The sequence below is a fragment of the Somniosus microcephalus genome, chromosome 8, assembly GCF_052327205.1.
Source record: "Somniosus microcephalus isolate GS21.2 chromosome 8, FLI_Smic_1.0, whole genome shotgun sequence".
Lineage (NCBI taxonomy): Eukaryota > Metazoa > Chordata > Chondrichthyes > Squaliformes > Somniosidae > Somniosus > Somniosus microcephalus.
Genome location: NC_140994.1, coordinates 47071848 through 47081708, shown reverse-complemented (window position 1 = coordinate 47081708; position 9861 = coordinate 47071848). Strand labels below are relative to the sequence as shown.

The following is a 9861-nucleotide window of genomic DNA, read 5'->3' as shown; positions in this document are numbered from 1 at the left end:
ACTCGGTGCCAGAAAAGCTTAATGAATTTACATGGTCAGGCAAGATAAGAGGAGCCAGTCACATCTTTCAAGTAAGTACTAAGCTTACCTGTCACTTATAATGTCCTTGAATTGCTGACCGTCAATGTCCAGGAGACAGCATGGTGTCTTACATGCCCCCAGCCTTCGCCTTCTCTTACAAACTTACTAAAGCCTCACATGGAATCAAATTACTTGATGATCACAACTGCTAACACATGCATTGAAGCTAATTTTTACCTTCAGCAGCTGGGAGTGACGGATTGCTCCCCTGTTATAGATCTAGTCCGATTATCAACCCTTGGTGAAAATCAAACAAGTTCTATAAGGGTAAGGTGATCTGATCCAACACATACCACCCAGGCGGTGAAGGTAAAAATCACCTCCATTATATCACACGCATGCTAACACCTGGGTTGGACTGCATGCCATGGCAACCAAAAGCAATTCTCATTTTTTGCATTCTTTTTCAAAGATAAGACAGTCCATAACACACGAGAGAGAACTGCAACAAGTGGTGTTCACCAAACCTCCAACCTCTTATGAAGAAGAAGCTCTACAAATCAGAGCAATGGAAGAATCCGAGATGGGAAAGTAGGAGGGTAGGTGCTAGCTGCAGGTTTGACATGAACATTTGTTTTTCTTTCTTGTCATGCTATGTACCTCGCATTATCCACTGGCAAACTATATAATGAAACCCTCATTTCTTTTCTACGGTCGAAAGTGAACACATTGTACCCTCTCTTCTCCATTTGCTCCTCTAGATGTGATGGAAGAAGGAAAGCCAAGCCCCAGTACATCCAGCCCTGCCAGCACTTCAGGGCGCACGCTGTCATTCACTCTCTCCCTCGTGAACATTAACCCAAAGATACCTATCCTGGGGGAAATAGCCAGTGAGGCATGTACTGGGTGACGTACAGAGCACAAGTGAGCAAGAGCAGGAGGAGGAAGGCATTGCTGCCTCGAGGGTTAGGGTACCTTGCCTCTTGGCTGAAGAGCCTGGAGATCCAGAGCTCATAGATACTACTTTCAAAAGAAGGATGCTTGTAGAGCATTAAATGTATGTGCAGGGGCTGGGAACCATATGCTGTAGATCTTAGATTGAGTGGAGGAGTCCACTACCTGTGTGTACTGTACCATGTTGGATGACTTTGGAGCACTGCAGACCACCATGGAGTGCGTGGTAGCTCCAGGAACATCTGCAGCAGAAGCCTCCACAACAGTGGCCCAACAGAAATTCTGTGCTTCCTCCATGGATGCTCAGACTGCTGCCATATAGGTCTGGGGTTCCAGACTCAAGAATTTCCACCCCACAGTTTTGTTATTGATCTTGCACTTTTTTAATTGTGCCTTCATCAGAATAGAAGTGAGGGATAGATAATTTCTCTTGTTCTCTTCTATTCCTGTCAATTGCACACATTAAAACAATACTGCAAAATTAATAATGTTTTAATGACATTCTATGTGTTGCATCACTGTCCACTCCAAACTATTCATGAGGTATACAGCACTGAAGCTCAGTTTAACAGTGTGTATATAACTATATTACACTACAATCTAGAAAAATAGTAGCAGCAATCCTTACTTTTTTCCTTTTCTGCAGTGACAAGAAATGTTAACGGAGAAGTTTGAGTGCTATTGAATTTGATAACTATGCGTTAAAACCAAAGATTGGAAATAGTATAAATTGAAATTTTAATTATAATGTTTCTATTTTTACCTTTTGAAAATGTAAAAAGGCTAAATGACTAACATAACTCATTTGCCCTTTCAATGTTATAATTTTAAAAATCATAAAGCGGTTGAAGGGGCTGGATTGTGTTTTAAAAGATATTGATAATACCATTAACAAGTATTCCCTTGAAAAACTTGAAAGGTCAATATTAAAAAAGAGCAAGATACTGAGACAGATTCATTTACTTTTATTTTCCCCAAGAACAGAATAACCTAAATGTCTTTTCTGAATCTGACGCTGAGATATTTAAATATAAGATTGATATAGAGTCACTAACTGATTCAGTTAGAGATTAAGTGTAGAACTAACACTGTTAGAGAGCTGAAAGAAACAAATGGAATAGAGTTGTTCTGCATTATGGGCTTGCCTGAATATCCTATTTATACATTTTTATATGTAAGAGAGACCAGAAATTTCCCATGATGACTTTTAAAGTACTGATTTATTGAGCATCTAAAGCCTTTGACCTTACCAGACAGTTTTCATTTAAATAGCACTTTGAACAATAAATAATATTTTGATTGCATGTTCCCGACAGCGAAGCTCAATGTGAACCATTTTCATTTCACAGCTAAAGGGACCTAACTAGATCTTCTGTCTGATGAATAGATATGAGTGAAGAATCTAGCCCTAGATAAAAAGATTAGGATAAAGTTAAAAATCAGAAACTTTGGACGATCAATTGGGAAGTTAACTTCAACAGCCAGATTTTCCAAATGAGGTCAAATCAGAGGAGAGGGCATCTAGCACATAAAAAAATTGCCATACTGCCAAAACATCCAAAGATGAAGTAACGTCATGCACGTAGTCAAGATAAGGCAAAACCATAAATAAATAGCAGCTTTTATGTATCTCGCACTTGCTTTGCTGAGTTAATAATGACACATTAGGTGACTAACCCGTACACAGGATCATATTCAGATTTAAACCCTATTTATAAAACAATTGTTTCCAGCACACAATAAGAAAATTTATGGTTTACATATTTAATCAATCTTCATTCCCTGATGATTTATCAATGATTTCAATGTGCACTTTAACATTTATCCTTCTCCTCCTATCACAGCAGTGACCTGGAAGCAGGCTTACAGCCAATCACTATATAGTAATGCCAGATTGTAATGTTACAAAGATTATTTTACTACACAGTGAACAACACTCTATTTATAAAAATATATTTTTATGTTGTTTTCAACAGTACTTTATTATTGGCCACAAATAGCAGGCATAGTGAGGCCTGAAAATATTATACTTCTGTGTCTTTTCCATTTATGTGTGTCTACATCAGTAAATGAAATTGATAATAACCTCAATATAATGCTGCTGATCTGAATGAAATTCAGCGAATGTGAGCAGGAATAAAAAAATGAGCTCAGGTTTCAGAGAGTTCCTGTTTGAATTTACCAGATAAAGCATTATCATTTTATAATGTATTTACACTAACACTCTATTCATCACACCTGTTAAACTCTTTAATTTAAAAATGGAAGCTTTGCTGCATAATTAGGTTAGCAACAGTCTTTACTGTGGTCTAGCATTAGCCCTGTCTGTTAAGATAAAATGTGAAAAATGTACGTCATTAAGTAATCAGGAAGTAATCATTTTATTTCTGTCCTTTCCTAGCCTTCTCTATTTTATTGATGAGTGAGATGTGCATTTCCTGTATTCTACCACAATGTCACAATGTCCTTAATGTAAATGAGAGGCCCATTTGCACAATAGCATCTGCATTTTTTCTTGAGACAAAAAAATGACAATCTGCAAAAAAGTCAAGTTCAAAAACTTGGGGGGAAAAATGTGGTTGCTTTGCGCCTCCCGTTACCGCCTTAAGAGGGTGCTAATGGGACGCGAAGCAACTAGCGCCTGGGCGCGTCGCTGCCAATGCCTCCCGCAAAAATTCAGCGGGAGGTTAGCGGCGCTGGTAACCGTTAGTGCTCCGCGGTGCTGCGCTGCCGACGATGACATCATCGCCATGCACAGCCCCCCTCTCGCGCCCTGGCTGCGATCTTCAGTAGCACCCCCTGACTTACTGCCGGACACTATGTCCGACGGGGTCAGGGGGGCCTATCTGCGGCTGGGGTGGTGCTATTTAAAGGTGAGGTGCGTGGCAGCCATTTTTGTTGCTGGCCGCCTGCCAGCACCTGCCTCCGCTGCCGTCCCCAGCCTCCTGAATGGCCCCCTCCCCTGCAGAGTGCCGGCTGCTCTCCATGAGCCCGGCACTTCTCTTGAGTGCCAGGCTCTTTTGCCAGCACTCCCAATCCCCAGTGGCCCAGCTGGGCCCCGGGTCACACTGTGCAAGGCCCCTCCCCTTTAAGAAGGGCGGAAGGCCTGCAGTACCGCGGCACGTAGCGGCGCGATATTCCCTCACAGCACCCCAAGAGGGAGGCGGGGCACTTATTTTCGGCCGCGGGGTGCACTAATTTTTCTGGGGCACTAAAAGTAGCGCCCCGGCGAAGTTAGCGCCCCAAAGGGGGCACGACTCAATTTTTCCCAAGAAAAATAGTTGATGCTATCTTGCACTGTAGCACATCTGAAGTAACTTATTATTATTTTGTAATATTTCAAGTTGAATTTTAAATCAAATAGTATCATTTTAGTGCAGACTTGTGCGCTGGACTGAGAGAAGATCCTTGTTGTGTGAATACTATTCCTCTAATAAGCATTTCCTTTCGCTCTAGAGCAACATTACAATGATTTGGGGTGATATTTTAGCCTTTCCATCCTCTGTAAGGGTGTAACTCAGCTGTCGAATAAATGCCATTTTTCACATTTTCAACACTGTGCAAAGTTCTACAGGTTATTCTTCGTTCTTCACATGGCTCAAGAACAATTCTCACGATCTGCAAGTTTTAATAACAATAATGAAATGGAAATTTCTTATTAGATTTTTGTAAAAGCTAACTTGATCTTAAGGGGGATCGACAGGACATGTATTCTGCACGTGGAATGCATAAACCCCTCGCTTTCTAGTCATTCAATGTTCTATTTACTTTTGTTCTTTAGGTAACACTTGAAGCAAAACACAAAATAGTAATGATGTGTATGGCAACCATGGCGTTATTAAAAGAAGAAATATATATATTCAACTTTACTGACAAAATATATATAGCATTATTGACTTTTGATGCTGGTATTACTGGACACATTATATATAATATTGTAAATGCAAAAAAAGGACTGAAGAATGCCTTATATTGCAACCAAGCATGAAGCAATGATCAAGCCTAAAAGGCCTGAGTCTGTTTTGGATCAGAAAGTAATCTTTAAAAAGATATATTCTTTTTGTAACAGGGCTTCTTACTAAATAATGAGGTTAAACTCCTTATACTGCTCAACTAGTAGTATAAAATTTTAATCAAAAATTATAGAGCTCATTGAAAGGAAAAAAATTAAAGAAAACTTTGTTCTTTTCCTCACCAGTGGAAATTGATTTAGTTATGCAAATTACTGCTATGAATATTAAGTCGCTGAAGAAAGGTTTCTAATAAAGAAACCTTTTGTTTAGAAAATGCAAAAATATATGCTTTAATTTCTTGCTAATTTACTGTTCTTTGATAATGTTCAAATTTTTCCCCGCAGTGACTTCACTGATGGTTTTAATACTGTGAATACAACTACAGGCCAACAATACTGGTTTTGACAAGCCTTCCCCTGTGTAGCAATAGATCATGATTTGCAGCCCCTTATGCACAATTCTATTAGGGTGAATTTTGTCTATGGGGCTTTCCCTGAAATGAATTCTCATTTTAATGCTAGCCTCCTGCAGTTTTTAATTTTTAAACTGTAATATGAAATTGCAAATTTTACAAACATCATTTGAGAAAGCCACTAGGACAGAAATGAATGCCAAAGTGTACATATTGTGTAATTAGGCTTTTATGAAAAACAGCATATCAATGTCAAGCTAAAAATTAACTTAAAGATTCAGTTTCTAATTGGAAAAAAAAGTGTATATGTATATTACACCCAAGGCTGGAAATTATTTTCGGGGTTAAGACTGAGGTTACTTTAGACCACGGATAAGAAGATAAATACTGGAAGTATTTAATTATTTAACTTTGGATGTGATGTGGAGGTAATATTTTGAAGACTGCAGCAGCATTACAGTAACACATTCCAAATAATTACACAACCTTTTAGATGTTATATAGAGACTTATTTCATGTGCTCATACTTTTTTCTCATTCAGTTTTATAATATTCAATGTTATGGGTACAACATTGTATTTTTACAAATTAAAAATATCCTTCACCCCTCAGCAGATTAAAGATTATAAATGTAAAGATAATAATAAAATATGTCATTAGACTTATGCTGGACCAGGAATAATTTTTTTTAACATTTAACCTTTTTTGATAAAATATATACATACAGACTAATTGCTAGATGGAAAGGAATTAATTGCAGTAGTACAATTATGGTATTCGGATCTGCTAGATCTAAAAGCAGTGGAAGAAATGGGTAGCCTCATGCCAATAGGCACAAAGAGAAGAAGAATGTGAGGAAATACATTGTTTGAATGAATAGCTTCAAGAACTATAATGCTAGATTTTTGTATACAAACCAGTACTGGGTTATTCACTATGATTGCACTGGAGCAGTAAGGGTTCAGGTGGCACTTGAAGCTATGACAGCAAAGATCAGTTAATGCCAGTCTTTATCCAAACAGTTGACCTAGATTTCCCAATGCAGCATGGAGGTGGCAGAAGTGCAACTGATGCGCAATTCTACCCAGCTATTGACCCATCGCTGACCCCCAGCAAACCTTCCTGGGCTCAGCCATTTCCATAATTATCTATGGCATTCTGCTGGTGATCTGCCACTGAAAGAAGTGCATTTGCCCGTGGGAGGCAGAAACTGTGGGAGGCAGAAACTATAGCATTTAAAGTCCTAAAGCAGGATAAAGGGAAACATGCAGGCAAACAGCCTAGCAGAGCAGGTTAAAAGTCATGGCAGCCAAAAGACCTGCAGGAAGGAGAGTGCTAGACTTCATTAACACTGAGTTGAAGGTACTCTTGCAAACTATGAGGGCAAAGCAGGCAGGATTTTTTACCGCACAGGGGAAGAGACAATTTAAGGCAAAATGAGGCGCAGTGTAGGGACGTGGCTGAAGCAGTTATTACCACCTGCACAACCCCCAGATCAGCCACTCGGTAATGACAAACAGAATGGGCAAAGTAAGTGTGCCACCCAACCCATTAAAAGTGTTCCATGCACCACCTTAGAGATAGTGTTCTTGGCAAAATCAATGTCTCATTGTTGCATGTGCTGCCTGTACAAACATAGTGAAACACCAATGCTCAGACGCACAGTTGTCAGTCCATCGACACCCATACCGGATAATACATGATCACCAGGGTCCATGCTTCCCAATTGAAACTGTCACTGCTAGACCTCTGAGTGCCGCAGTTATGAGTCTTCCATTTTACATACAGCCCCTAGATCCCCTCCTGAATTCCCAAAGGAGCAGAATGAGACTGTAGGCTGCATTTTTGTTGCAGAAAAATATGATGCATAATGTGAAGGAAAGAAAGTCCACAGCGGCAGGAGTAGCAAATACATGTGAGTTTGTCCCCTACTAGAAAGAGGCACTCAGCATCCTAGGGCACCTGGTGGCAAAAGGAGTTCAAGAGATTGATGGGCAGGTGGCACAAACAGGTTTGTGCATTGTTGAAACATTTCTGGCTTCTGAAGCTTTAACAGACAATATATGCCCTTAGCTAGCCTACTTTGGATTCATTGAAGTTCATTGCTAAATGGCCATATATTAATTTCTGTTACTCTGTCCCTCATCCAGATAAAACATAACCATATATGGAAGAACAGAAGCCTTCCCAATATGCTGCTGCTCTGTCAACACACCATCATCTAGAAACATTATTCATTCCATCACTTCCAAGTGCCAGCCCAGAGACAAGTACCCAGAAGCTTCAGACTGAGAGGGAAGGGATAGCACTGGGTCATTCACCAGAATGTGGAGTACCTTTGGGGAGGGGTTCTCCTCACTTCAGCAATCTCTGGGATTTAAGGAAGAGGACACCCACATGAATGACACCTCCAGAGCTTTATCAGCTTCCTAAAAAGTGGGTCACACTGTTGTCATAGAAGCTTTGGACACCTGCAATGACAGGAGCATTGACATGGATTTTCAGCTCGGATGGAAACTATCCCATCGGTCTTCCAGCTGATCACAGGCCACCTGATTAATCTAACTAGCAGCAATGGCCTAGCAGGCAGGCACTTTACAGGATCTAGCTTTCTCTCAGGAATCCAGGTTCAGTGAGTTTCTCTGTCAGATCCTCCAGATATATAGGAACAGGAGTAGGCCATTCAGCCACTCAAGCCTGTTCCACCATTCAATGAGGTCATGGCTGATCTGTATTCATCTGCCTTGGCTCCATATCCTTTTATACTCTTGTCTAACAAAAATTTATCGATCTCAGAATTAAAATTATTAATTGAGCTAGCGTCTACTGCTTTTTATGGGAGAGAGTTCCACACTTCTACCACCCATGAACATGTTGTTCACTGCAGCAGGAGCAGGATACAAAACCTGCAGCTGATCCTTCTGAGGACAGTGATTGCCAAAGACAACAACCACATCAGTGTCATGAGGCTCAGAAAGACAAAGACCAGCCATCCACCCCCTCCACGTCGGTCACTCCAGTGGCACCTAGAAGAAATTCATGGTTACCAATCGGTAATAAAGCACATAGGGGCACAGATGGGAAGCACAATGGTAAAGATTGAGAAACTTCTGTGGCTTATGGCACATGCTAATGTAACAAAATTGTGTGACGCTCTTTTTCAGCTTCTATTCACTTGACAATATTGCATGTTGCGTTGTTTGGTGAGTCATTGGGAAATGCCCAAAAAAATAAAATTGTAAATAAAACACAACACAGAACTTTCACTAAATGGCAAGGTTCCAAAGAGTCCAGGGTGTCATAGAGAGGACCCATGTGGGCATCAGGGCTACTCTTATCAATCCCATGGCCTACATGAACCAAAATGGATTCTATTCAACTGGCTGGGTGGAGGTGGACCAGAGAAGTATAATTATGAATACCTATTATCCAGGAAGCAGACATATCTTAATTATGCAGCAGTTAATGGTGCCTATGTTATTTAAAGGTTCATAAAGACTGGATAGATGACTGCTGGGAGAACAGGCCTGTCCTCTCCAGCCAACATTTGGCTGACCCCACGGAGAATACTGAAACAGCAGTGAAACACGAAATACAATGATACACACTTGAATTACAGTCGAACACACCATCGGCACACTAAAACGTTTCCTCTGTTTGGACTGCTCAGGCAGATAGCTTCTTTATAGCTCATCAAAGGCCTCGAAGATAATAAGTCTTCTGCAGGTGTCATAACTTTGCAGTATGAAGAAGAGTGACTATGCAGCAAGGCAAATGGAGGCAGCAGAGGAGGAGGAGGAGGTAGAGGAGGAGGAAACAGAAGAAGCAGACATGTTGCCTGGAGGATTGGTGTAGCAGTCACCGATTGATAAGTACTTCCAGTCATTTGCAGATCCATACCCTGCACAATTGTTGCAGATGAGAGAAACAGCACAGTATACCCACAAACAGCATGTTGCCCATTTAGGAACATAAGAAATAGGCTCCTCCAGCCTGCTCCACCACAGTAAGGAGAAATAAAATGTTCCAAATTTATTATATTGTAGGAACCGTTGTTCCTAACCAAAAGATGGAGTTCGACTCAGTGAATTAAAGTAATTAACTTTAATGAACAAACGAAGCTAGGTATCAACTACAGGATCAGATACAAACAGGTTTTGTCTGCTTGGAAGCCTCTCAGGAATTACTAGAAGGTTCCGAGCTCAACTGCCAGCAGGTTCCGAGCTCAACTGCTAGCAGGTTCCGAGCTCTACTGCCAGAAGGTTCCGAGCTCTGATGTCATGACGTCATCACGTCCTTCCTGCCGTTGAGGAGTCACGTGATGGACGGCGTGACGTCATCACGCAGAGTATAGGAGAGAAGCCTGAGTATAGTAACAGATACATTTAAAGGTACATCGTCAGGCTGTATAACAAAGCTGTAAAAAGTAATTATATACAAATGTCCATAGTCTTATGGTGG

At 40.6% G+C, this 9861-nt stretch overlaps 1 long non-coding RNA gene across 1 annotated transcript; it reads left to right on the top strand.

The window, feature by feature from the left end:
• Positions 1 to 496: 496 nt before the first annotated feature.
• Positions 497 to 4524, top strand: LOC147113507 (uncharacterized). Its single transcript, XR_015079137.1, has 2 exons — positions 497 to 620; positions 783 to 4524. It is a non-coding gene; the product is annotated as an uncharacterized LOC147113507 (long non-coding RNA).
• Positions 4525 to 9861: the final 5337 nt, after the last annotated feature.